Source organism: Schistocerca cancellata, chromosome 1, assembly GCF_023864275.1.
Source record: "Schistocerca cancellata isolate TAMUIC-IGC-003103 chromosome 1, iqSchCanc2.1, whole genome shotgun sequence".
Taxonomy (NCBI): Eukaryota; Metazoa; Arthropoda; class Insecta; order Orthoptera; family Acrididae; genus Schistocerca; species Schistocerca cancellata.
The window spans coordinates 1,160,914,926-1,160,942,290 of NC_064626.1; the positions used below are offsets into that span (position 1 = coordinate 1,160,914,926).

Below are 27,365 nucleotides of genomic sequence, written 5' to 3' on the forward strand. Positions count from 1 at the left end.
AAGCCAAGGTATCCAAGGAGTTAGTAACAACAATATTTTTATTTGTATACAAATTATGTTACGATTAACATAGAAAATTACGAATCCGAAACAGAAAAAAAACGAAGTGATCGAGGAAATGCCGTTAGACATGAAAGAAAAAAAAAAGGAACCAGCAAAATATGAGGCATTAATTCTTCTGAATGGTAGGTACAGGAAAGAAATGGGAAACAAAATTAAAAAAAAAAGAAAACTCTTCTACAACTGTGATGCCATCTGTATGTAACACTTTGCTTATACAACTGCACATTTTAGCATCTTAATGGACTTACTACATTATTTTCATGTCTTTATTATTCAGTGGATGGGAAAAGACCTAGAGGGCGCCCAAGAACACGGTGGAAAATGGGAGTGAGAATATCTGTTGAAAGGAGAGGTGTGGCGTGGCAGCAAGTGGAGGAAGAAAAGTGGTGGGAGGACCGAGCCAATTGGAGAGGACTCGTCAGCACCCAGACCCGGCAGTAGCTGGAGCGGGATTCGGATATAGATAGATATTATTCAGTGACCACTAGCATTACTATACTTCAATATTTTTTAAGGTAGGTTACCTAGGTTCCTAACTTCATGTTTTTTTATATTATTAACGTGAATATGAATGCGAGATTTATAATACAGTGATATGACATTACATTCTCTTGCGATTTAAGCCAAGGTTGAATACAATGTGTTTTCAAAGGTGCATTTTTGGGGTCGTTTGGGTAAGCCGTAACCTTGGAGCAGCATTCGACTATATAAACAGGAGAAATGTCTTAAAATCATCCTGAAATCAGGCAGTACAATCGACTTCTAACAGCCTAGGACTGAACCAAGGCGGTTGTCGTCCCGCCCGTGTGACACCATTAACTGGCATCCCTACCAACTAGACCGTAGGATTCGTAAGTCGAAGACTAGATGTTGCGCTTTATTATACAGGATAGAGTATGAGAAGGTCCCAGTTCTTGGAGAAGGCACTTTTCCAAACTCGGAATTCAACATTGTTCTGCTATCTTTTCGAGTGGTTCGTTTCGGTCCTTGGATGTATAAGTGTACATTCGTACTGAAAGCACAGACGTGTTTTTCAGAGTCTCCAACAACAGCTGTGTCGCATAGAGCTGAACGCAGACTCAGCAAGCCTTTACGGGTTCTCTTTGTCCTCAGACAAATGGTAAACTACTGTTGTGGTTACGTAGTGCGGCAAGAGGAGGGACGTCCTTGTGGGCACTAGGGACGGATGTTGGCCGGGGATACCATGTTCATGACGTGCTGGGAATTGTCGGATTTTGGACAGATACTTCTCTTCAGCTCGATGAGGCCTGTACGGGAAAAGGGGGGGGGGGGGTTGACACAGAAAAGATTGGCAACTCTTTTCTTTATTCAGGCCCTTTTCTGGAAAGTTCCGTATCCACCGTGACTGCAGCACAGTAACGAAATCGCCGCCGTGCAAAGAAACGGTGTAATATTTGGAGAACCGCGTTACAACCAAACAAATCCAAGTAGTATAGTGATTGCTAAAACCACACAATGTCCCGTTGCGCTGAGTAGGTCGACATCTGTAGTTTAATAGAATGGCATACAAATAATGCTAGGGAAGCGAGAGCTTCTTGTAAAAAATACTCCCAGCTTCTACATCTACATCTACATCCATACTCCGCAAGCCACCTGACGGTGTGTGGCGGAGGGTACTTTGAGTACCTCTATCGGTTCTCCCTTCTATTCCAGTCTCGTATTGTTCGTGGAAAGAAAGATTGTCGGTATGCCTCAGTGTGGCCTCTAATCTCTCTGATTTTATCCTCACGGCCTCTTCGCGAGATATACGTAGGAGGGAGCAATATACTGCTTGACTCCTCGGTGAAGGTATGTTCTCGAAACTTCAACAAAAGCCCGTACCGAGCTACTGAGCTTCTCTCCTGCAGAGTCTTCCACTGGAGGTTATCTATCATCTCCGTAACGCTTTCGCGATTACTAAATGATCCTGCAACGAAGCGCGCAGCTCTCCGTTGGATCTACTCTATCTCTTCTATCAACCCTATCCGGTACGGATCCCACACTGGTGAGCAATATTCAAGCAGTGGGCGAACAAATGTACTGTAACCTACTTCCTTTGTTTTCGGATTGCATTTCCTTAGCATTCTTCCAATGAATCTCAGTCTGGCATCTTACCGACGTTCAAATTTTATATTATCATTCCATTTTAAATCACTCCTAATGCCTACTCCCAGATAATTCACGGAATCAACTACTTCCAGTTGCTGACCTGCTATATTGTAGCTAAATGATAAAGGAGCGTGACAAGTGATACAATTGCCCCGCCTTGTGGATGCCTGTGCTTATGTGTAAACTGCCCAGCTAGGCGCCAAGAGTATTAGAGGGGTCTGCGCGTTTACTGGCGAGAGCACTCCCTAGTGGGGACGCTTAGTGGTTGTTAGTGCGAGAGGAGCGCCCCTGGGGCTGTTAGTAGGGCAGAGAGACGGGGACTGACCTGTGACGGGGACGGAGACGATAGCGCGTGTTGGCCGCGCCGCTTCCAGCCGCCGACTGCCGCCCGCCCGCCGGCCGCTCGCTGGTCCAGCAGCCGCAGCCGCCTCCGCCCCTACCACCGCCGCCCCCCTCCCGCCCCCGCCGCCTCCGGGAATGCTGGACGCGATGCCATCGCGCGCTGCCCACACGACCCGCCCCGCCGGGCGACCTCTGCCCCTTCTAGAAGCGTAGCCCAGTTTTCGCGTCGCTCGCTTCTCCGACGGCTCGAGGATGCTGCGAAACTTCTTATCAGCTCTGTCACCGCCGCCAGCTTTACACGAAGTCAACTGATCCCTCCACTTCGACCAGCTCGCGTAGCTCGACGCGCAACGTACTAGCTTGCGCTACAGTGAGTAGGGTTAGGCATGCGCATCTACACTACTGGCCATTAAAATTGCTACACCACGAAGATGACGTGCTACAGACGCGAAATTTAACCCACAGGGAGAAGATGCTGTATTATGCAAATAATTAGCTTTTCACAACATTCACACAAGGTTGGCGCCGATGGCGACACCTACAACGTGCTGACATGAGGAAAGCTTCCAACCGATTTCTCATACACAAACAGCAGTTGACCGTCGTTGCCTGGTGAACTGCTGTTGCGATGCCTCGTGTAAGGAGGAGAAATGCGTACCATCACGTTTCCGAGTTTGATAATGGTCGGATTGTAGCCTATCGCGATTGCGGTTTATCGTGTCGCGACATTGCTGCACGCGTTGGTCGAGATCCAATGACTGTTAGCAGAATATGGAATCGGTGGGTTCCGGAGGGCAATACGGAAGCCGTGCTGGATCCCAACGGCCTCGTATCACTAGCAGTCGAAATGACAGGCATCTTATCCGCATGGCTGTAACGGATCGTGCAGCCATGTCTCGATCCCTGAGTCAACAGATGGGGACGTTTGCAAGACAACCACCATCTGCACGAACAGTTCGACGACGTTTGCAGAAGCACTGACTATCAGCTCGGAGACCATGGCTGCGGTTACCCTTGACGCTGCATCACAGACAGGAGCGCCTGCGGTGGTGTACTCAACGACGAACCTGGGTGCACGAATGGCAAAACGTCATTTTTTCGGATGAATCCAGGTTCTGTTTACAGCATCATGATTGTCACATACGTGTTTGGCGACATCGTGGTGAACGCACATTGGTAGCGTGTATTCGTCATCGGCATACTGGCGTATCACCCGGCGTGATGGTATAGGGTGCCATTGGTTACACGTCTCGGTCACCTCTTGTTCGCATTGACTGCACTTTGAACAGTGGACGTTACATTTCAGATGTGTTACGATCCGTGGCTCTACCCTTCATTCGATCCCTAGGAAACCCTACATTTCAGCAGGATAATGCACGACCGCATGTGTCAGGTCCTGTACGGGCCTTTCTGGATACAGAAAAAGTTCGACTGCTGCCCTGGCCAGCACATTCTCCAGATCTGTCACCAATTGAAAACGTCTGGTCAATGGTGGCCGAGCAACTGGCTCGTCACAATACGCCAGTCACTACTCTTGATGAACTGTGGTATCGTGTTGAAGCTGCATGGGCATGTGTACATGTACACGCCATCCAAGCATCGAAGCTCTGTTTGACTCAATGCCCAGGCGTATCAAGGCCGTTATTAAGGACAGAGGTGGTTGTTCTGGGTACTGATTTCTCAGTATCTATGTACCCAAATTGCGTGAAAATGTAATCACATGTCAGTTCTAGTATAATATATTTGTCCAATGAATACCCGTTTATCATCTGCATTTCTTCTTGGTGTAGCAATTTTAATGGCCAGTAGTGTACATTCTTACTCTGTAGACAACTGAAGTACCGTCACATTATACGAGTTATTAGCGTTTCTTCCCGTCCACACGTACTGAGCGCGGGAAGAATTATTGTTGCATGCCTGTAAGTGTGTGCTGTAATTAATTTAATCTTGTCCTTGCGATCCCTATGTGAGCGATACGTAGGACGTTGTAGTACACTGAAGAGCCAAAGAAACTGGTACATCTGCCTAATATCGTGTAGGGCCACCTCGAGCACGCAGATGTGCTGCTACACGAAGTGGCAGGGACTCGAATAATGTCTGAAGTAGTGCTGGAGGGAACTGACATCATGAATCCTGCATGGCTGTCCATAAATCCGTAAGAGTGGATAGAGATCTGTTCTGAACAGCACGTTGCAAGGCCTCCTATATATGCTCATGTCTGGGGAGTTTGGTAGCCAGTTTAAACTCAGTAGAAAGTTCATGGAGCCACTCTGCAGGAATTCTGGATGTGTGGGGTGTCGCATTGTCCTGCTGGAATTGCCCAAGTCCGTCTGAATGCGCAACGGACATGAATAGTTGACTAGGGCCTCCCGTCGGGTGGACCGTTCGCTGGGTGCAAGTCTATCAATTTGACGCCACTTCGGCGACTTGCGCGTCGATGGCGATGAAATGATGATGATTACGACAACACAAACCCAAAATCTCCAACCGAGCCGGGAATCGAACCGGGGCCCTTAGGATTGACATTCTGTCGCGCCGACCACTCAGCTACAGGGGGCGGACAATAGTTGCAGGTGATCAGACAGGCTGCTTACGTACGTGTCACCTGTCAGAATCGTATCTACACGTATCAGAGGTCCCATATCATTCCAACTGTACACGCCCCACACTATTACAGAGCCTCCACTAGCTTGAACAGTCTCCTGCTGACATGCAGGGTCGATGGATTCATGAGGTTGTCTCCATACCTCTACACGTCCATCCGTTCGATACGATTTGAAACGACACTCGTCCGTCCTGGCAACATGTTTCCAGTCGTCAAAAGTCCAATGTAGGTGTTGACGGGCCCAGGCGATGCGTAAAGCTTCGTGTCGTGCGGTCTTCAAGGGTACACGAGCGGTCCTTCGGCTCCGAAAGCCCTTATCAATGATGTTGCGTTGAATGGTTCACACGCTGATACTTGTTGATGGCCCAGCATTGAAATCTGCAGCAATTTGTGGAAGGGTTGCACTTCTTTCACGTTGAACAAATGTCTTCAGTCGTCGTTGGTCCTGTCCTTGCAGAATCTTTTTTCGGCCATAGCAGCGTCGGAGATTTGTTGTTTTACCGGATTCCTGATATTCTCGGTACCCTCGTGAAATGGTCGTAAGGGAAAATCCCCATTTCATCGCTACCTCGGAGAAGCTGTGTCCCATCGCTCGTGCGCCGACTATAACACCACGTTCAAACTCACGGAAGTCTTGATAACCTGCCATTGTAGCAACAGTAACCGTTACAACAACCGCGCCAGACAGTTGTCTTATATAAGCGTTGCCAACCGCAGCGCCGTATTCTGCCTGCTTACACATCTCTATATTTGAATACGATATGCAGTTTCTTTGGCGCTTCAGTGTAAATTCCTGAAGTCATCATTTAAAGTCAGTTCTTGAACCTTCGTCAATAGCCTTTCTCAGGGCATCTTACACCTATCTTCAAGCGTCCGCAAATTCAGTTTCCTTCAGCGTATCTGTTACACTCTCTCATGTCTCAAACAAACCTGTGACCAGTCATGCTGCCCTCCTCTGTATACATTCAATATTCCATGTTAGTACCCTTCGGTATGGATCCCACACATTTGAGCAGTATTGTGGGAAGGATCACAACGAGCTTCCCTTATAGACTGATTGCATTTCTCCAGTATTCTACCAATAAACGGACGTCTACCACCTGATTTACTCGCAACTGAGCCTACGTGATCACTCTATTTCATATCCCTACACAGTGCTACACCCAGGTATATGTATGAGTTAACCGATACCACCTGCGACCCGTTGATACTGTAGGATTAGAATACTACGTTTTTTCGTTTTGTGAAGTGCACAGTTTTACATTTTTTAACTTTCAAAGCAAGTTGCCAATATTTACACCATCTTGAAATCTTATCATGATATGACTGTTCCTGGATCGGAAAACAGGGTGAATGTAGTTTTTAGGCTGTGTCCCACACTCGCTTAAGCAACCGCTGGGCTGGTTTCCAATCTCTGCCATAGAAAATTGAAATGGAAACACCGCTCACCGGCCGTCCTGTCAACCGTCTTTAGTTGAAGCCCCGTGTCAGGACAACGTAGAAATGCTACTGATTTTGGGTGGTCAAGATAGACAGGACTGAATGACGGGCGTGCGTTTAGCTTGTGTTTCAATTTATTTACAGACTCAAGCAAGTGGGCGAGTTACGTTACCCTGGGACCTTCAGTACACGCTAGTACACGAGAGTCGTAGCCAGTTTTGTGTTACGTTTTTAATAACGTCATATTTACATGAATGGCAGACTGTGATACATATCTGAACGATCTTGATCTTTTCCTTTTGAATGATGAGACTCCTAATTGACTTGACGCGGCCCGCCACGAATTCCTTTCCTGTGTCAACTTCTTCATGTCAGAGCAGCACTTGCAACCTACATCGTCGATCATTTGCTGGATGTATTCAAATCTCTGTTTTCCTCTGCAGCTCCCTATCGTACCGTGGAAATCACTCTCTGATATCTTAACAGATATCCTATCATCCAGGCCCTTCTCCTTGTAAGTGTTTTCCACATATTCCTTTCCTGTGCGATTCTACGCAGAATCTCCTCATTCCGTACCTTATTATTCAACCTAATTTTTTAACATTTCGTCTTTGGCACCACGTCTCAAATGCTTCGATTCTCTTCTGTTCCGATTTTCCCACCGTCCATGTTTCATAATGCTGTGCTCCAAACGTACATTCTCAGAAATTTCTTCCTCAAATTGAGGCCTATTTCTGATACTAGTAGACTTCTCTTGGCTGGGAATGCCCGTTTTGCCGCCGCGCGGTTTAAGGCGCCTTGTCACGGTCCGCGCGGCTGCTCCCGTCGGAGGTTCGAGTCCTCCCTCGGGCATGGGTGTGTGTGTTGTCCTTAGCATAAGTTAGTTTAAGTTAGATTAAGTAGTGCGTAAGCTTAGGAACCGATGACCTCAGCAGTTTGGTTCCATAAGACCTTACCACAAATTTCCAAAAAATTCCCTTTTTGCCAGCACTAGTTCGCTGTTGAGTCCTCCTTTCTCCGCCCGTCATTGGTTACTTTGCAGCCTAGGTAGCACAATTCCTAATTTTCATATAACTTCGTGACCATCGATCCTGGCCGGCCCTTGTGGCCGAGCGTTTCTAGGCGTTTCAGTCTGGAACCGCGCTGCTGCTACGGTCGCAGGTTCGAATCCTGCCTCGGGCATGGATGTGTGGGATGTCCTTAGGTTAGTTAGGTTTAAGTAGTTCTAAGTTCTAGGGGACTGATGACCTCAGAAGTTAAGTCCCATAGTGCTCAGAGCCATTTGAACCATCCATCCTTATGTTAAGTTTCTCGCTGTTCTCATTTCTTCCACATCTCATTACTTTCGTGTTTCTTGGATTTACTCTCAATCCATATTCTGTACTCACTAGACTGTCTATTCCATTTAGCAGATCATATAATTCTCCTTCACTTTCACTCAGGATAGCTATGTCATCAGCGAATGGTATCACTGATATCCTTTCACCTTGAATTTTAATTCCACTCCTGAACCTTTCATTGCTTCTTCAATGCACAGAGTGAATAAATGAATAAAAATATAGGATGCTACTTAAAAAACACTTACTGCTGTTCGTATCAACGTACGAACGAAGTTACAAGCAATGAAATGATGCTGGTTAACGTTCTTGTGTGCTGCAAGCCCGTGACCGGACTGTTTGCTAGACAGCGAGAAGAATGCAGTCTTGTTTCACAGCGACACTAGGAGCGGGAAGGTGGGGGACCATCGCTCCGCTACCGTGGCCACCTCCCTTCCTCCCTGCCCCCCACCTCTCCCACGGGGATAGATCTGAGAGGAGAATGAATGGACCTGGGGCCGTCCTGTAGGACTGGAAAGAGGAAAAGTCGCCCGCTCCTATCGGTGATGGAACCCAGGACTTCCAGGGCCCACGACGTTCAGAGATCAAGACGCAGGTTTCGTTCCCCATTTGGTAACTGCTGTGTTATTTCAGACCTTTTTAAAATTCCCAGTGGCTGTTCCGGCGCGTAATTATTTGCAGGTTGAAACGAGGCACTTCTTGATGTACCTTTGCGTATCCTTAGTCGGTCCATTATACGTAATTTAACATACAGTGAGTCCAAAAAGTATTCGTCTAGCTGCATATCATTTAGAAAACAAAGTCTGTGTAAAATGAAAAGAAATGTATACAAAATCTAAACAGCCAGTCGTGTAAGAAGTATCTCAGTAAGACATTATTGTTGAAAAGCAAGGAAAGAAATACATCCAAATCGACAGCAAGGTTAACAAAATAGAAAATGTAATACAAGAGCTAGTTCATAAAGTGTTTGCCGTCCGGGGTGGCCGAGTGGTTCTAGGCGCTTCAGTCTGGAACCGCGCGATCGCTACGGTCGCAAATTCGAATCCTGCCTCGGGCATGGATGTGTGTGATGTCCTTAGGTTAGTTAGGTTTAAGTAGTTCTAAGTTCTAGGGGACTGATGACCTCAGAAGTTAAGTCCCATAGTGCTCAGAGCCATTTGAATCATTTTTTTGCTGCACTGAGGAAAGGTATCGATATCGGTCGCTGAGGCTTGGCACGAAGTTGGAGTTCCAAAACATCCCAAAGATGTTCTATAGGATTCAGGGCAGGACTCTGTGCAGGCCAGTCCATTACAAGGATGTTATTGTCGTGTAACCACTCCGCCACAGGCCGTGCGTTATGAGCAGGTGCTCGATCGTGTTGAAAGATGCAGTCGCCATCCCCGAATTGCTCTTCAACAGTGACAAGCAAGAAGGTACTTAAAACATCAGTGTAGGCCTCTGCTGTGATGTTACAACGCAAAACAATAAGGGATGCAAGCACCGTCAATGAAAACCTCCGAATTTTACTGTTTCGCCACATTGTGTACCGTGATTCGTCACTCCATACAACGTTTTTCCACTGTTCAGTCGTCCAATGTTTACGCTCCTTACACCAAGCCAGGCGTCTTTTGGCATTCACCGGCGTGATGTGTGGCTGATGAGCAACCGCTTGACCACGAAATCCAAGTTTTCTCACCTCCCGCCTAACTGTCATAGTACTTGCAGTGGATTCTGATTCAGTTTGGAATTCCTGTGTGATGGTCTGGATAGATGTCTGGCTATTACACATTACGACCCTCTTCAACTGTCGGCAGTCTCTGTCAGTCAGAAGACGAGGTCGGCCAGTACGCTTTTGTGCTGTACGTGTCCCTTCACGTTTCCACTTCACTATCACGTTGGTACCAGTGGACCTAGGAATGTTTAGGAGTGTGGAAATCTCGCGTACAGATGTATGACACAAGTGACACCCAATCATCTGACGACGTTCGAAGTCCGTGAGTTCCGCGGAGCGCCCCATTCTGCTCTCTAACGATGTCTTATGACTACTGAGGTCGCTGATATGGAGTACCTGGCAGTAGGTGGAAGTACAATGCACCTAATATGAAAAACGTATGTTTTTGTGGGTGTTCGGATACTTTTGATCACACAGTGTGTCTCTCCGCGATCTTAACGCTGTTGCCCGAACAACATGGCAGAAATCCTCGTTCCCATCAGAGCAAAATCCCCTCTGTGCAGTGCAGTCACTCAGCCACTTTCTCGAAGTGCTTTTCAGCAGCAGGAAGGTGACTCTGGAATAACGTCCTACTTTACACCAGAGAGCTGAACATCATCTCCAGCTTCAAAAGGCATTACTGATGTACTAGTGAAGCAAGAACAATATCTACCATTATTTCTGTACATACTCGTTTCCCCCTTCACAACCAGATCTTCCTCATTTCCCTGTGCTCGTACCAGGTGCAGTCAACTTAAATTTCGCTCCCTCAGAATTTGCTATATCAGAAAATATCAGTTTCTTCCGCTTATAAATACTTTTTGTATCTACCACTATCACTGTTATTAGTGGCATCACTAGCAGTGATGGAAGTACTGCCAGTATTAACTTCATTTGTTCTTAGACAGAACTGTTTAGTCACATTTTCTCTACATGCCCCACCGCGCGGAGTGGCCGCGTGGTTTGAGGCGCCATGCCACGGATTACGCGGCCCCTCCCGTCGGAGGTTCGAGTCCTCCTTCGGGCATGTGTGTGCTGTTTTAGCATAAGTTAGTTTACCTTCGTTTAAGTAGCATGTAAGTCTGGGAACCGATGACCTCAGCAGTCTGGTCCCTCAGGAATTCACGCACATTTCTACATGCACTGAAATCATTTTCAGTCCGATTAACGCTATTTCACTACTATTTGTCACATAAAATTTATTGTTACTTCTTAGGTAACTGTATGTGTGAAATCCGGTCCTACGTAAGAGAGGTCCTGAAGGTCTTAATTTGAACATGTTAAATTAATAAATAAAGTAAATAAAAGTAAATAGCACTTTCGCCGAACAATCGGGATGCTGTAACCCTTGTCTGATAAATCGTTTATTTACATTGAAAATATATGCGGTGTTATTCTTAACACTTGAGGTTCACTCGATGTTACTTTCATTTCTGTTTAACATTCACCATCCAGTATAACCCACCATTAGTCAAAAATTCGTCGAGAATTTCAGATATTTGTAAAGATCCTTCGTATGGTTGATTATCAGTAGATAATATTGTAGTGTCGCTCGTCTCTCGGTTATTATAGGACACGGTACTTACCTGTTCACCTGCATAGCCTATTTGCAAGAAAGTGTGTGTAAAAAAAGAGTGAGATTTAAAAGACGTGTTTCTCTCGAATGTGTGCTCAATCTTTGAAGAACACACTAGTGCAGACATTTCTCTCTGAGAAGCAGGCCTTAGGAACCAAGCGTCTTTCTATTCATGGGCACTCTCCGAATTCGCCAGATCTTGTCCGCATGCAACCTTTATCTACTCGTCACCAAATGAAAACTGCGTTAAAGGAAATAGATTTTCCGTCTGTGTAAGCGCTGACAACAACAGTAGCACACTTGTTACTGCAATGGACGCTATGTAATGAGCTATAGCATTGACTTGAACAGTGAAAGACTTGTATGCAACTGTGTGGAAACAGAGGAGAAGAAACAAAATTGCGCGCTGATTTTTTTTTTTTTAATCGCAAGTTTCTTACCAGTCTCCATACTTAGTTGCCACAGTTTTTTTACTGGTGCACATGACTGCCTGTGCTGTTTTCCTGGATAACAACGGAAGGACGGCGCAGGGAACGCGACCCAGTTAGACTGCGAGGGCTGATTATTTATCTGCCATTCCTTTGTTGAGGCAGCCACGAGAGTTCTTATCGTGAGTCAGCGGGAAAGCGCAACCTTTGCGGTGCTCAGGATCTTGTGTTTGCTCCAGCTGCAACCACGCTCACTTATCACCGAGCTTGCAGACACCCTTCACACTTAACATTCCTGTTTCCCTGCTGCGGCGCTTGTGTTCCAGGAACCCGTTTGAAACTGTTTTGCGAAAATGCGTCGCTACTATGTTTGTTTCATACATATTTACCAACAGCAGCCGCCATTATCGTACTCCGCAAGGTGCTAGCACGTAGTTCCGTATTATTATTTAGCCATTTCAGCACTATAGTGGTACCGCAAAAGCAAAACGAGGATAATGGAATGTAGTCAAATTAAGTCGGGTGATGCTGAGGGAATTAGATTAGGAAATGAGACACTTAAAGTAGTAAAGGAGTTTTGCTATTTAGGGAGTAAAATAACCGATGATGGTCAAAGTAGAGAGGATATAAAATTTAGACTGGCAATGGCAAGGAAAGCGTTTCTCAAGAAGAGGAATTTGTTAACATCGAGCATAGATTTAGGTGTCAGGAAGTCGTTTCTGAAAGTATTTGTATGGACTGTAGCCATGTATGGAAGTGAAACATGGACGATAACTAGTTTGGACAAGAAGAGAATAGAAGCTTTCGAAATGTGGTGCTACAGAAGAATGCTGAAGATAAGGTGGGTAGATCACGTAACTAATGAGGAGGTATTGAATAGGATTGGGGAGAAGAGAAGTTTGTGGCACAACTTGACTAGAAGAATGGATCGGTTGGTAGGACATGTTTTGAGGCATCAAGGGATCACAAATTTAGCATTGGAGGGCAGTGTGGAGGGTAAAAATCGTAGAGGGAGACCAAGAGATGAATACACTAAGCAGATTCAGAAGGATGTAGGTTGCAGTAGATACTGGGAGATGAAGAAGCTTGCACAGGATAGAGTAGCATGGAGAGCTGCATCAAACCAGTCTCAGGACTGAAGACCACAACAACAACAGTGGTACCGCAGCGGACACCAGCAGTTATGTTAAACACGTCATAACAGGAAGCGCAAAGCATGCCAATTCTTATCTAGATGTGCTTCATTTCTTTGTAAAGTATGTATAGCGCGCGCGGTTGGCTTTCCGGGCGGGAAGGAGCGCCTGGTCCCCGGCACGAATCCGCCCGGCGGATTTGTGTCGAGGTCCGGTGAACCGGCCAGTCTGTGGATAGTTTTTAGGCGGTTTTCCATCTGCCTCGGCGAATGCGGGCTGGTTCCCCTTATTCCGCCTCAGCTACACTATGCCGGCGATTGCTGTGCAAACAAGTTCTCCACGTACGCGTTCACCACCATTACTCTACCACGCAAACGTACGGGTTACACTCGTCTGGTGTGAGACGTTCCCTGGGGGGTCCACCGGGGGCCGAACCGCACAATAAGTGGTGAAGTGGACTGCGGTAGTCGTGGTGGGGTTGTGGACCTCTGCGGCTGCGGCGGGGACGTTTCTAGGTCCCCGGTTGACATACAATACAATACAGTACAAAGTATGTCTCCTTTTCTTTTTTGTCTGCCTCGGATTAAGTAACCTACACCTCGCCGAATTAGGCTGTATGATAAAAATATGTGGATCGCTCTGGGAACGGTGACAGTTGTAGTGTTTAGATGTGAAACATTTGCACTGTTCATGGCTGAAGTAGAATTTCAGTATAGCTACGTACACATAAGTCATACTTTCCGTATGCTTTACCGTGTGGTCAGTTGCTGTAGTCCTTCCAGTATGTCTCCGATCTTAGCACACCTGTATGAGCACCTGAATCCTTTTTTACAGAATCGGTTTGTTTAGAAAAAACTGTTTTTGGTGGAACGATCTACCTGACAGTTTCAATCTAGCTTCGTACGCGAGGACGGTGGCGCCCGACTCGGAGGTAAGCCGGTTCGAATCCCGGTGGTGGATGAAATTGTCACTACCAGTATTTGGCCAGGAAGCGGAGGAGAGATGGTGGCGTGAAGCTGCTGACCGCCAGTCTCTGCGCCACAGTCCTTCACTTAATTCCAAACATCTGCGTAGTGTCTCACGAAGTCAGGGCGCTTTAAGCTGTCGGTGATGGTCCATCTGTCGGCTAGGGACGTTAAGCTCGTCAGCTTCCATGAGTAGGCGCCTATGTGCCGAAACTGAGTTGCACCTTCTCCCTTCCCTTCATGCGTAACAACACAAACCCGACACTACACATCGCACGCATCCTCACGACACAGATAGCCTACACGTTTGGCACTTCATAAGAAGTCGAAGGAAGGCAATGGCCAACCATCTCCACAAGGAGCTCGCCTAGAAAGGCGATGTGTTATTCCTGCATCTGCTCCCCTATACCTATTTCCTGAATGTGTGCCTACGTGCACAATTCTGACCTTACAATTTCATTGAACAGATACACATTTTCAGCATCGGAAGAAAAGTAATGTTTCACCTACAATTACAACTATTGTAAACTACAGCAATAAAGATTTTTACGTTTCCATTATTTATTAGTATATACGTTGAACCGGACAATCGGGGAATTAAGGAAAACGGGAAGAACCAAGCCCGAAAATCAGCTGGTTATTATTTCATGCAGTTAACAACTTATTGATAAGTTAAAATTTAACTTACAGTCAGAGAAATAAACACTGCTATTTAAATCTTAAGGCCATATTTTAAAAGAAATATAGCATGATTTTAATAATAATTAAAGGGGCGAGCTACGCAAAAGTTCAGGTGAAATTTGCAATTTAAATCTTAAGGCCACAGTTTGGAGAAATATGAGTACAAAGTTACTCTTTTCAGACTAATAGCCGGCCGATGTGGCCGAACGGTTCTAGGCGCTACAGTCTGGAGCCGCGTGACCGCTACGGTCGCAGGTTCGAATCCTGCCTCGGGCATGGATGTGTGTGATGTCCTTAGGTTAGTTAGGTTTAAGTAGTTCTAAGTTCTAGGGGACTGATGACCTTAGAAGTTGAGTCCCATAGTGCTCAGAGCCATTTGAACCAAGCCATTTCAGACTAATATAGTCAAACGAAGCCACAGTTGATACTCATCTTGTGTAAGTTGTCGGCGCTGCATGGATGTAAGAGGTGTCTTGAGATAGTAATTTTTAAATAAACAGTCGGATGGCGTATCCGCAGATCAATCCAGGGTGAAGCAGACGAACCAGGCTGAGAGCAACGTGAAGCAGCAGTCCATACAAGCCGATGTATTGCGGTGTCACTAACCAACGGTCGGACGGCCACAAAGTTGCCCCTTTGCACAGCTGGGGGCCCGCACTAGCTGGCGGATGCGACGAAGGCAGACCCCACCAACCGACCGACACACTCCACACACCACTCGTCCAACAGCCAATTTCCTGTCTCGGACGGATGCGGCTTTCGCAGACCAACTTGGCTCAAACAGCCCAACCCAGCTCCCACATAAGAACCCGATTTCACAAACAACTCGGCTGTAACCGTGCAACTCCGCTGTCTCAGATCAACTGTTCAAAATGGTTCAAATGGCTCTGAGCACTATGGGACTTCACATCTGAGGTCATCAGCCTACTAACCTAAGGACGTCACACACATCCATGCCCGAGGTAGGATTAGAACCTGCGACGGCAGCGGTCGTGCGGTTCCAGACTGTAGCGCCTAGAACCGCTCGGCCACCCCGGCCGGCAAATCAACTGTCTTCCCACCCAGAGACACACCACACCACCAGAACTTCCATCTAGACCGACTACAGCCAAAGAGGCTTACTGAACAAATAGTAAATCGATAGCAAACTCGAGCCAGTGGCGCCAGAAATGACGCAAGGGAAGTAAAATATGGCGCCACGGCTCATACGTGTACAGTAATATCTTGTAATTGTCTTGATCGCAAAATGTTACTGCAGAAGTTGGACCATTATGGAATTAAAGAAGTAGATCACGATTGGTTCTTCTCATACATTAAGAACAGACAGCAAAAGGTCATTCTCCACAGTAATGAGAATGGCTATGAGATTGCGTCTGATTGCGGCACGAGTAAGTAGGGTTAGGGGTGCTGTGATGCCCCAGGGGTCAGTGCTGGGACCATTACTGTTCCTTATGTATGTAAATGATATGCCTACTAATATGACGGGTGATCCTAAAATATTTCTTTTTACTGATGACGCTAGTTTGGTACAAAAGAATATTGAGTGCAACATTGACAGTACAGGTATTTAAGGCATAAACTTGTATCCTGTATGAAACAAATTGATGCTGAATCAGAGTGAAACACATTTTTTACAGTTTCTGGCACGCAGTTCGACTAAATCCGACATTTTGATTACACAGAATGGACATATGATTATTGAGTCCCCACAGTTTATTTCTCTAGGTGTTCAAGAAGATGCGTATGCGTGTCAATAATGATGAATGACACACAACACCCAGTCCCCTGCCGGGAATCGAACCCGGGCCCTCTTACGTGGTAGGCGGTAACACTACCGCTGCGCTACAGAGGCGGACTTCAGGATTTTTGGCTCAGAAACAGGCATTTCGAGCAATATGGGATGTAAGTTCGCACGCCTCTCGTCGATCCTTTGTTCAGGAGTCTGGGGTGCACCAAAACGAATCATCCGACTTGGTATACAGGGTGTTACAAAAAGGTACGGCCAAACTTTCAGGAAACACTCCTCACACACAAAGAAAGAAAATATGTTATGTGGACACGTGTCCGGAAATGCTTACTTTCCATGTTAGAGCTCATTTTATTACTTCTCTTCATATCACATTAATCATGGAATGGAAACACACATTTGCACTGAAATGAGGATTGACACAAAGTTGGATGAACCATTCGCAGAAGTGTAGCCGTGGAGGCCAGTCAGCTGCTGATAGTGCCTGCACACGCTGTACATGGTACGGAAACAACTGGTTCTCCCGTAGCACTGTCCATACAGTGACGTGGTCAACGTTACCTTGTACAGAAGCAACTTCTCTGACGCTGACATTAGGGTTATCGTCAACTGCACGAAGAATTGCCTCGTCCATTGCAGGTGTCCTCGTCGTTCTAGGTCTTCACCAGTCGCGAGTCATAGGCTGGAATGTTCCGTGCTCCCTAAGACGCCGATCAATTGCTTCGAACGTCTTCCTGTCGGAACGCCTTCGTTCTGGAAATCTGTCTCGATACAAACGTACCGCCCCACGGCTATTTCACCGTGCTAATCCATACATCAAATGGGCATCTGCCAACTCCGCATTTGTAAACATTGCAGTGACTGCAGAACCACGTTCGTGATGAACACTAACCTGTTGATGCTACGTACTGATGTGCTTGATGCTAGTACTGTAGAGCAATGAGTCGCATGTCAACACAAGCACCGAAGTCAACATTACCTTCCTTCAATTGGGCCAACTGGCGGTGAATCGACCATATTCTCACATTATGACGATTCACCTTTCTATTTAAATGGAATGCTGCCTCGTCACTAAACACTAAGCGTGGAAGACAACTGTCATCTTCCATCTTGCCAAGAACGAAATTACCGAACTCCACACGTTGTTGTCACCCTCACGAAGAGCTTGCAGTAGGTGAATTTCGTATGATTTCATGTGTAAACGTCGACGCAACGCACGCCAGATGGACATCGGGGGCATGTTGAGCTGTCGAGCTGCAAGGCGAAGAGATTTCTGTGACCTCCTTGTGACACTATGGCGGATACGTTCGACGCCTGTGTCAGACACTCGGGGACGGTCCGGCGATTTGCCTTTACACAAACAGCATGATTCTCCAAATTGTTCATGCCATCGTCTAATGCTCTGTGCTGTAGGAGGATCCACACCATATCTAGTAGGAATGTCACGCTGAACAGTTATTACCGTCCCGCACTACGCAAAACGTAGAATACAGAAAGCTTTCTGTTGTTACAACACCATTTTTCCTAGAACTGAAGTGGGCGCACACTGCTGATACCTAGCGGGAGCCATGTAAAACTCGAGAATTTTCCCTTTCTAACAGTACGTTGTTCACGCCCATATCTCAAATAACATAATAGTTACGATTTGTTTTAATCGGATGGTTCTTTTTGTACACCCGTATATTTCCTATAATGGCGTTTGTTGTTAACAGTGTGAGCCTATTCCCAAAAATTAGTAGCTTTCGCTCAATTAATACTAGACAAAAATCCAATCTGCATTAGGATCGCACCTCCATGACTCTTGTCCAGAAAGGCATACAGTGTTATGCTGCACCCATTTTCGATAAGCTACCACAAGAATTAAAATATCTTAGCAGTAATCCTCGCACATTCAAGTCTAAACAGAAGAACTTCTTCATGGAACACCTATTGTGTCGGGGAGTTCCTGTACAAAAAATAAGCTAATCCCCGTGTTATATTGTTGATTGTGGTAATATATACTTACAGCTTGTCATCTGCACGGGATTCGTGTACGTTTTATTTTATCTATGTTAATTTCATGTGCTGATTTGTTTCGTGACAATGAAGATTTGCTCCTGAATTTGCTTCTGCGGATCTAGACGTGTAAAGTAAAAAAGATAAATAGCAGAAAAAGGCCATTGGAAAAATATTTGTCTTAAAGTCCCAGAAACACATCAAAATTTTAATTGAGAAAAAGAAAAAGAAAATGAAGTTAGTCTTCTTTAAAAACTGTATAGAAAATTCACTGAAGAGTCAACGAAACTGGTACACCTACCTAACATCGTGTAGGACCACGGCGAGCACGCAGAAGTGCCGCAACAAGACTTGAAATGGACTCGACTGCTGTCTGAAATAGTGCTGGAGGAAACTGACGCCGTCAGTCCTTCAGGGCTGTCCATAAATCCGTAAGAGTATGGGGGGGGGGGGTATTGGGGGGTGGAGATCTCCTGAACAGCACGTTGCAAGGCATCCCAGATATGCTCAATAATGTTCATATCTGGGGAGTTTGGTGGCCAGAGCAAGTGTTTAACTCGGAAAAGTGTTCCTGGAGCCACTCTGTAGCAATTTTGGACGTGTGGTGTGTCGCATTGTCCTGCTGGAATTGCCCAAGTCCGTCGGAATGCACAATGGACATGAATGGATGCAGGCGATCAGACAGGACGCTTACGTACGTGTCATATGTCAGAGTCGTATCTAGACGTATCAGGGGTGCCATATCACTCCAACTACACACGCACCCCACTATATCAGAGCCTCCACCAGCTTGAGCAGTCCTCTGCTGACATACAGGGTCCATGGATTCGTGAGGTTGTCTCAATAGCTGTACACTTCAAACCGCTCGATACAATTTGAAACGAGTCTCGTCCGATCAGGCAACATCTTCCCAGTCATCAATAATCTAATGTCGGTGTTGATGGGCCCAGACGAGGCGTAAAGCTTTGTGTCTTGGAGTCATCAAGGGTACACGAGTGGGCCTTCGGCTCAGAAAGCCCGTATCGATGATGCTCCGTCGAATGATTCGCGCGCTGACACTTGTTGATGGCCCAGCATTGAAATCTGCAGAAGGGTTGCACGTCTGTCACGCTGAATGATTCTCTTCAGTTGTCGTTGGTCCCGTTCTTACAGGATCTTTTTTCGGCCACAACGATGTCAGAGATTTGATGTTTTACCGGATTCCTGATATTCACGGTACACTCGTGAAATGGTCGTCCGGGAAAATCCTCACTTCATCGCTACCTCGGAGATGCTCAATCTCCCATCGCTCGTACGCCGACTGCAACACCACGTTCAGACTCACTTAAATCTTGATAACCTGCCATTGTAGCAGCAGCAACCGATCTAATAACTGCGCCAGACACTTGTCTTGTAGGCGTTGCCAACCGCAGCGCCATATTCTGCTTATTTACATATCTTTGTTTCCCGTTGCAAAAAAAATGATACTCTCGTGCGACATTTTTACCGACGTATATTAACAGGGACAGCAAAACACGAAGAATAACTAGTACGCTAGCAGCGACCGAGCAGCGCTGTTTTATGTCGACAGCACGAAGCGAGGGCCCGGTCGTTGTTGTCACAGATGGAGTTCTGGTACCCTTCGTGGTTTGCTGTCCTGTTAAAACGTATCGTTAAACCGAATATCGCAGCAGCCTAATTTGGGGACCCTCTAACGAATAAGCACCTAAAATTCCGATTTAAAAAGCATTTTTCTCGTAACGGGAAACAAACCAAGCATGAAAGACGTGATTAGCAGTATGTGTTTGGGCTGACTGCATTTATACACTGCATAGTCTAAATTAGTAATATCCACCGAAACACGAGAGAAAATACGCCTGACGATTCTTAGTAGGAACACGCGGAATTTTTTACACATCTTCTAGAATGTCGACCTTGTTCACTTTTTCCGTCTGGGATCCAACTTCGGTCGTCTGTTATCATCCATTCATTCTAGATGACTATACCAGTGTAAGCTCTTCTCCTCAATAGTTTCCATTATGTTCCCTTCCATTTCCATTTTTTCTCATTTGTGATGTCTAGTACCGAGACTCCACCATTTCGTCCTCGTTAATCTATTTCCATGGATAGCAGTTAATCCTTTCTTTCTTATTTTCCAAACTTCTGATCCACATACGAGGGGCGTTTGAAAAGTCCGTGCAAAATAAAAACTACTTACATGTTCAGGGTAAACCTTTTTTATTTTTCGACATAGTCTCCTTTTAGACTTATACACTTCGTCCAATGCTGTTCTAATTTGTTGATGCCTTCCGAATAGTAGGAATTGTCCAAGTCTGCAAAATAGCTATTAGTTGCTGCAGTCACCTCCTCATTCGAATAAAATCTTTGTCCCGCCAGCCATTTCTTCAAATTGGGGAACAAACAGTAGTCCGAGGGAACCAAGTCTGGAGAATAGGGGGGATGTGAAACGAGTTGGAATCCTATTTCCACTAATTTTGCGACCACAACTGCTGAGGTGTGTGCTGGTGCACTGTCATGATGGAAAAGGACTTTTTTGCGGTCCAATCGTCAGTGTTTTTTCTTGCAGCTCGGTTTTCAAACAGCCCAGTAACGATGAATACTAAGCACCTGTAATAGTTTTACCTTTTTCCAGATAGTCGATGAGTATCCCTTGCGAATCCCAATAGACAGTCGCCATAACATTTCGGGCCGAAGCACTGGTTTTCACGTTTTTTGATGCAGATTCTCCCTTGGTAACCCATTGTTTAGATTGTTGTTTGGTCTCAGGAGTATAGTAATGTATCCATGTTTCATCTACAGTGACGAAACGACGCTTAACGTCCTGTGGATTCTTCCTGAACAGCTGCAAACCATCCTTGCAACACTTCACACGATTCCGTTTTTGGTCATGCGTGAGCAATCGCGGAACCCCTCTTGCGGATAGCTTTCTCATGTCCAAATGTTTATGCAACATATTGTGTACCCGTTCATTGGAGATTCCCACAGCACTAGCAATCTCACGCACCTTAACTCTTGTCATCCATCACCATATCATGGATTTTATCAATGATTTCTGGAGTAGTAACCTCCACAGGGCACCCAGAACGATCAGCATCCCTTGTGCCCATATGACCACTCCAAAAATTTTGAAACCACTTTTAAACTGTTCTAATCGAAGATGCAGAGACACCGTAATTTTTATCAAGCTTCTCTTTAGTCTCTTGAAGCATTTTGCCTTTCATAAAGTAATGTTTAATCACCACACGAAATTCTTCTTCGTCCATTTTTTGACAATCACACTACTTCCTTTATTCACACGAATGCCAAACACAAAGAAATAGGCCAAAGATGCTACAACTAAGCATGACCTCGATAGGCGCCGGCGGTGTCATCTCTTGGACGTCGTACGGACTTTTGAAATGCCCCTCGTATTCGTAGGCCTATAGCTACTACTGTTGTCTTTTACATAATCTATTTAGTTTCACTTGTGAACTTATTACTCCTGAGTTCATTTGTCGAATAATGTGTTTACCTGTCCAAACTTATTTTTAATATCTTCAGCACACTTTTCATTCGCAGATGTAGTCACAACTAGGTATTTAAATGAAGAGCAACGTTTATATTAAAATTCCCAGCGTCTACATCGTGCTGTTTGCCATAATCCAGTATCGCATATTCAGTTTTCTTTGCGTTTATATATTTATATACACAGAACCTCAAGGCACACGATCACTTGTTTCACAGTGGCACGGCGAATGCTTGCTGATGGACTCTTTGCCCGATGGCTGGTATGTTGTGCTCCGTGCACATCCACACATTGTTTGCGATGGTGCCAAGATTATAGGGATTGGACCAAAAAGGAGGGGGGGGGGAGGGGGTCGCCTGCTCTTCTTGGGTGAGAGGAGATTGTGGATGTACCCACATGTGCCGAGAGGTGGGAACACATAATGCCCCAACGAAGAAAACCATGCCATATTTAAAACAACGCCAACTCCTGAAGAATGGCGAAGCTTTACAGAAGCTTGAAATTTAGCGGGAACTTCAATGCGAGATGCTTTTAATAATTTGCACAAACAAACTCTGTCTCAAAACCTGGCAGAAAACCCATAGAGATTATGGTCATATGTAACGTACACCAGCGGCAAAATACAATCAATACCTTCACTGCACGATGACAATGGTGGTGTTAATGATGACACTGCCACAGATGCAGAGCTACTAAACACTGTTTTCGGAATTCCTTCTCCGAAGAAGGCGAAGTGAATAATCCAGAATTCGAATCAAAGAACACCTGCCAATATGAGTAGCTTAGAAGCAGATGTTCTCAGTGTAGCGGAGCAGATTAAAGCACTTAATGAAGGCAAGGTATCCGGTGCAGATTATACACCAGTCAGGTTCCTTTCACAGTATGGTGATGCAATAGGTCTATCCTTAGCAATCATATACAACTGCTCGCTCGTCGATAGATCCGTACCTAAAGGCTGGAAAGTTGCACAAGTCACACCAGTGTCCAAGAAAGAAAATAGGAGTAATCGTCTGAATTAACACCCATATCGCTAACATCGATCAGCAGTGGGATATTGGAACATGTATTGTATTCGAACATTATGAATTACTTCGAAGAAAGCGATTTATTGACAAACAGTCGACATGGATTGAAAAAATATCGTTCTTGTGAAACGCAACTTGTGTCCCTACGGAGCTTCGTCTCAGTTGTGCGGCTGGATTCTTGATTTCCTGTCTGAAAGATCACAGTTCGTAGTAAGCGACGGAAAGTCATCGAGTAAAACACAGGTAATATATGACGTACCGCAAGGAAGTGTTATGCGCCCACTGCTGTTCGTGATCTACATAAACGATTTAGGAGACAACTGAGCAGCCCTTTTAAATTGTTTGCAGATGATGCTGGCATTTACCGTCTTGTAAAGTCATCAGATAATCAAAATCAATTGCAAAATGATTTAGACAAGATATCTGAATGGTGCAAAAAGTGCCAATTGGCTCTAAGTAATGAAATGTGTAAAGTAATTTACTTGAAAACTAAAAGAAATTTGCTATATTTCGGTTACACAATTAGTCACACAATTCTGAAGTCTGCAAGCTGAGATAAATACTTAGAGTGTACAATTACGAAAAACTTAAAGATAGATAATGTTGTGGGAAAAGCAAAGCAAAGGCTGCAATTTATTGGCAGAACATTTAGTAGGTGCAGGAGTCTACTAAAGAGACTGCTTACACCAGTCTTGTCCGCCCCTTTCTGTAGTATTGCTGTGTGGCGTCGGATCCGCATCAGATGTAACTGACGAAGGACAACGAAAAAGTTCAAAGAAGGTCACCTCGTTTTGCATTATCGCGAAACAGGGGAGATAGTGCCACGGACATGATACGCGAATTGGGCTGGCAGTCATTGTAACAAAGGCGTTTTTCCTTGCGACAATATCTTCTCATGAAATTTCACTCACCAACGTTCTCCTTGGAGTGCAAAAATATTTCCTTGGCCCTTACCTGCATATGGAGAAATGTTCATCATAATAGAATAAGAGGAGTCAGAGCTCGCATGGAAAGATTTAAGTGTTCGTTTCTGCCGCACTCTGTTCAAGAGTCGAAAGTGTTCGTTTTTCCTGTCCGCTGTTCGAGGGTGGAACGGTAGGGAAACAGCTCGAAGGTGGTTCGATAAACGCCTTGGCAGGCTCTTAATTCTGAATTGCAGAGTACCTATGTAGATGTACACTACTGGCCATGAAAATTGCTAACCACGAAGATGACGTGCTACAGACGCGAAATTTAACCGACAGGAAGAAGATGCTGTGATATGCAAAATCTGCACGAACAGTTCGACGACGTTTGCAGAAGCATGGACTATCAGCTCGGAGACTATGGCTGCGGTTACCCTTGTCGGTGCATCACAGACAGGAACGCCTGCGATGGTGTACTCAACAACAAACCTGGGTGCACGAATGACAAAACATCATTTTTTCGGACGAATCCAGGTTCTGTTTACAGCATCACGATGGTCGCATCCGTGTTTGACGACATCACAGTGAACGCACATTGGAAGCGTGTATTCGTCATCGCCATACTGGCGTATCACCCGGCGTGATGGAATGGGGTGGCATCGGTTACACGTCTCGGTCACCTCTTGTTCGCATTGACGGCACTTTGAACAGTGGACGTTACATTTCAGATGTGTTACGACCCGTGGCTCTACCCTTCATTCGATCCCTGCGAAACCCTACATTTCAGCAGGATAATGCACGACCGCATGTTGCAGGTTCTGTACTTGGCCTTTTTGGATACAGAAAATGTTCGACTGCTGTCCTGGCCAGATCTCTCACCAATTGAAAACGTCTGGTCAATGGTGGCCGAGCAACTGGCACATCACAATACGCCAGTCACTACTCTTAATGAACTGTGGTATCGTGCTGAAGCCGCATGGACAGCTGTACCTGTACACGCCATCCAACCTCTGTTTGACTCAATGCCCAGGCGTATCAAGGCCGTTATTAAGGCCAGAGGTGGTTGTTCTGGGTACTGATTTCTCAGGATCTATGCAACCAAACTGCGTGAAAATGTAATCATATGTCAGTTCTAGTATAATATATTTGTCCAATGAATACTCGTTTATCATCTGCATTTCTTCTTGGTGTAGCAATTTTAATGGCCAGTAGTGTAGATGCAGGAGGACTGTCGAAGATGATCGTTTTGGTGGTCCAGATGCTATGGTGTGGGGAAACATAACGTTGGATGCGCGTACTGACTTCAGATCTTTGAACACGGTACAATCACTGGTCAACGTTTTTGTTCCACTGTAGTCTTTCCCCATATGCGTCTCTTCATGGGTGCATTCGGTCGTGACTTCATTTTTATGGATGACAATGCGCGACCGCATCGACCTGTGCAGGTGGTGGATGTCTTGGACCGAGAGGATATTCGGCAAATGGACTGGCCTGCCCGTCTCCGCGACTTAAATCCCATGGAGGACACGAGGGATGTCTTGGCGAGACGTAATGCAGCACTTCCACACGCACCAAGGACGGTCCAGAATTCGTCAACGGCGCTGGTGGAGGGATGGAAAGCCCTGCCACAGGAACTCGTAACCAGCCTAGTGGTCAGCGTTGGAACACGTTGCAACGCATGCACTGCCGCCCGTGGTAATCACACACTCCATTAACAACCAAGTCCCGTATTTTTTAAAGCCCGGAGGACCGTCGAAAAACCGCGGTGATTTCATTTTATACAAAGGGCGTTCAAAAAGTTTTGCAAAGTCGTCTCTAATGTTTTTATTTTTTGCAGGAGGAGAATGAAATTTTGTGTGCACATACGTGAAACATTTAGCTATAAGCCGTTATATAAAAGTATTTTCTTTTATTTACAGGTGAGCCATAATGGACCGTGAAGTAGATGTCAGGATGCGACAACGGTCGGTGATGGAGTTCCTCTTAATGTCCGGCGATGACTCTGCCATATCGATTCGCAGGAAGTTGCTCCCTGTTTATGGGGAGGTTACAGTGGATCGCAGCAGTATCCAGCGGTGGTTTCAGAGGTTTAAAGAAGGTGATTTCTCTCTACTGGACAATCCACGATGTGGTGGACCATCGACGGCAGTGAGTGATGTGAATAAGGAGATCATTGATCAAATCATCCAAAATGACAGAAGTGTGACGACACGACAGCTTGCTGAAATGACTCGTTTGTCATTGGGTAGTGTGGTACAGTCACTAGGGTGCAGAAAAATCTTTGCACGTTGCGTGCCTAGATTACTGACAAGAGAAATGAAAACGATGAGGAAGAATGTGTGCGAGGGTCTCATGAAACCCTTTAATGAAGAGTGCAAACACTGTTTTGACGGAATCATTACCAAACATGAAACATGGTTGTTTTTGCCCGAACCTGAGAGCGAAATCCAATCCATGGGCCGAGCGAGGTGGCGCAGTGGTCAGACACTGGACTCGCATTCGGGAGGATGACGGTTCAATCCCGCGTCCGGCCATCCTGATTTGGGTTTTCCGTGATTTCCCTAAATCGCTCCAGGCAAATGCCGGGATGGTTCCTTTGGAAGGGCACGGCCGACTTCCTTCCCTGTCCTTCCCTAATCCGATGAGACCGATGACCTCGCTGTCTGGTCTCCTCCCCTAAAACAACCCAACCCCAACCCAATCCATGGAGTGGTGTCACCTGGATTCCCCTCGGAAGAAGAAACCAAGACTTTGACGAACTGCAGGCCGAAAGGTGACGGCCTCCTTCTGGGATCAGCGTGGTGCCATTTTCATTGACTTTTTGGAACCTGACCCTACTGTTAACTGGGACCATTACTGTTTGTCATTGGACAAGCTGCGATGTGCCATCAAAACCCAAAGACCACAGCTTCACGGTCAGCTCGTCAGACTACACCATGACAATGCTAAACCCCATACAGCCCATATGACGCAGGAAATCAGGAAAATGGTTTGGAAAATTGTGCCTCATCCTCCCTACAGTCCGGAATTGGCTCCGTCTGATTTTTACCTCTTTGGTCGTCTGAAGGCCCACCTGCGCGATAAAACATTTGATTGTGAGAAAGGCCTTAACTCCTGTGTCAAGTGATGGTGTAAAAGGCAATCCCCAGAATTTTACCGAAGTGCATTTACATCATGGAAAGAACGTTGGGCCAGGTGCGTCACAGCTGGTGGATGCTACAATGAGTAGGCTCAGTGTATAGCTAAATGTTCCAGGTACGTCCACAAAAAATTTCATTCTCCTCCTGAAAAAATAAAAAAATTAGAGACCACTGTGTAAAACTTTTTGAACGCCCTTCGTACTATCTTTGAATATACATTCAGGTATGTGCGTCTCACTGAGTATTTCTTTCAGTTATCTTGTATGCTATATTGTAACAGTTCTTCCTACGTGTGGTCCAAGTTTCGTCGAGCTAGGTTACTTGGCAGTGACACATCCTGCCGAAGTTACTTTCGTTCTTAAGTTTCTCGTATTTCGTTCTATCTTACACTCATATTCTGCAAAAGCAGAATACCTTGAACGACTATAAATAGGACGTTCATGTTCACAGAATATGTACAGTAGTGAGTTTTGCAGAAATGATTAGCATCTGAAACCACGTCGCCCCGCCGGTTCAAGGTCATCTATCTCGGGGCGCAACACCACTGAAAGCTCTCTGTTGGATTCCTTTCATGTTTAATTTCTTAAATCTGTTGCCATTTATGGAATAAATTCCTCTTCTAAATGTACTGTGGCGTTTCTGACTATCTGGGAGGAGACTGAGCAGTGGAACGTGT

At 45.7% G+C, this 27,365-nt stretch overlaps 1 protein-coding gene across 1 annotated transcript in view; it reads right to left on the reverse strand.

Moving 5' to 3' along the window:
* LOC126093561 (SPARC) overlaps positions 1 to 2,592 on the reverse strand; it is a 101,594-nt gene extending 99,002 nt beyond the window's left edge. Inside the window, exon 1 of the mRNA XM_049908729.1 lies at positions 2,498 to 2,592. The gene's annotated coding sequence lies outside the window, so the exon portion shown is untranslated. The remainder of the gene's footprint in view (positions 1 to 2,497) is intronic.
* Positions 2,593 to 27,365: the final 24,773 nt, after the last annotated feature.